The sequence below is a fragment of the Phalaenopsis equestris genome, unplaced genomic scaffold (genome assembly GCF_001263595.1).
Source record: "Phalaenopsis equestris unplaced genomic scaffold, ASM126359v1 Scaffold000703, whole genome shotgun sequence".
Lineage (NCBI taxonomy): Eukaryota > Viridiplantae > Streptophyta > Magnoliopsida > Asparagales > Orchidaceae > Phalaenopsis > Phalaenopsis equestris.
In genome coordinates, this window is record NW_018165143.1 from 171,468 (window position 1) to 173,874 (window position 2,407).

Here is a 2,407-nt window from a genome sequence, read left to right on the forward strand (position 1 = left end):
CTCTTGATATTGTGATTGAATACCTAATACATTTTTAAACTATTTTCCTAAGAAAATTATCTGAAATTTACATGATTGAAGTCTATATCCGTATGGAACTGCATGCGGTGTCCGATCTCCATACGGACGCCGCATGCAGAGATGCATGCGGTGTCCGATCTCCACCGTCGATCACTGCAAAGATGTATTTCAGTGGGCCCCACTTTCAACTTTTTTTTTTTTTGGCAGTGATGGAGGTGAAGATCAGCTATTATATTTATCTCTGCATGCGGTGTTCGTACGGAATAATTTCTTCAACTATACATATTTTAAAAAGCCTCGGCAAAATGTTAAAATGGCGCGCAGAATTTTATTTATTGAAAAGTACTATGCATAATCAGCATATAGAAAAATAATAAAAAATGATTAATGTAATACAAAAATTATGTATTTGACTAACCATCCGCATCATTGAAATACTATATATTAAGTTTCCAACGGACATATATTTCAAGTGAGAATTTTCGAATATAGTATTCTTTTAAAAAACATTGTTTAATATTATATAACAAATAATCACGTATGCTAGAGGTTAGATATAGTTACTACTATATTTAGTGCGTGTTAATAGAATATAGAGGGGGTGACATACAATGTTTTTGAAATATATTATATTTAAATGTTTTTTATTTATTTAGTAAGATGTTTTTGAATTAAATTTGATTTGAGTTAAAATAATGTCAATGTAAAATATGAAGGCAAACAATGGCTAACAATAGTGGTGGTGACTAATGAATGATAAAAGGTGACTGGTGGGCAAGGTGATGGTGATGGTATGATATAAGTGGTGGTTGCAGTAGGGGTAGTGGTCGTTGGTGGTGCCGATGGCTCGCTAATAGTGGTGTCAACAACTATATGGCTATAGGTGTAGTCAAAGCTCAACCAAATTGGGACAGTTTTGAAGAAATCAGAAATAAACTACTCAGTTTGAAATTAGTTGAATTTTTTGCTCATTCCATATTATTTAAATTTAAACTCTTGCATTTGAAATGTAGTTCATAAGAAAAACATCCAACCACACAACCTCTAATAAAAAAGTGAATATAAACTTGAATCATGATAGCAAGATCATCAGTATATATGGATTATAATTTCATCAGTACATAAAGAGCTTATAATGGTTGATTAAAGTTGATCACTGATGTTCATAAGATGCCCATATTTTTAGCGCCATCATGGAAATGAAGTAATTAACATTCAGAGTTTCAAGAGTCTTCGTTATATGCCCAAATATGAAGTTTAGGATAAAATCAAAAAAAATCAAGTGAACTCACAAAGAATCAGGAGCATGGGGATCCCAAATCACACTCTTAATAATGCTAACAGGATGCATGCCAAGTTCAAAGCACCCAAGCTCATTTTGCAGTCACCTAATTCAAAGGACTCAAAATCATGGAGCACACACCAATTTCAAATAACTCAAGCTTGAAATTCACTCATATAGTCAAAAGGGCATCAGCTTGCCCCAATGCTACTCACTTGGGGACCTAAGAGAAACATGCCTTTCAAGTAGTGATTCCATTTCTTGAGATGGCAAGACCATCGAAGCATTTTCAAAAGCAGTAATTCAATTATATTCTAATCACTATGTTCATGTGTTTATAATGGATATTTTTAGTACTTGTTTATCAAATCAAAATGTAATATCTCATGTTGTGTAAAAAAAAAAGTATAATTATAAATTCAAAAGGTTATTTTGATGACAAAACATAATAATCTAAACACCCTATTATGAAATTAAAAAAAACTCTTAAAGATTCTCACTTTTGAGCACTATTTTTCTATTTTTCTCTACTATCACATAGGGTTCTGTAAATAAGTTTCATGCATTGTCACATATAAATTTAGATCCAACCTTTCTTTAGGTATAATTAGCATAGAATAATTGTAAAACTATTCATAATTGAATAATTTTATATAAAAAAAACAAGAAAAATAAAGTCACGATCTATAGAGAAACAAGTCATGACTTGGTTTTTTTTACTGCTCTCACTCTCTATATAAAAGAAAAATATAGAGAGAAGGGAGTGTAAGAGAAGAGAGATCAAGAGAGAGGAAGAAGAAGAGAATGAGTGAGAAACGAGTCGTAACTGATGAAATATGGGAGAAGATTGTTCATTTTAAAAAACACAAATTCTCATGAATAACATTTTTTTATGTTATTTAGTGTTGTATGAACTTTCTTTTATATATGAAATTTGTCTTTTGTCGTATCTTTCTCATGAAGTCTGAGTAGTTCCCTCTATCTTTCCCCCTACTCTGAGCTAAAATTTGGGGGGCGGGGTGGGGGGGGGTTTTATTGGGATAATGCTCTAACAAACTCTACAGTACGAACATTGAGCAATCCTAAGGGCAAATGCACCTTTTC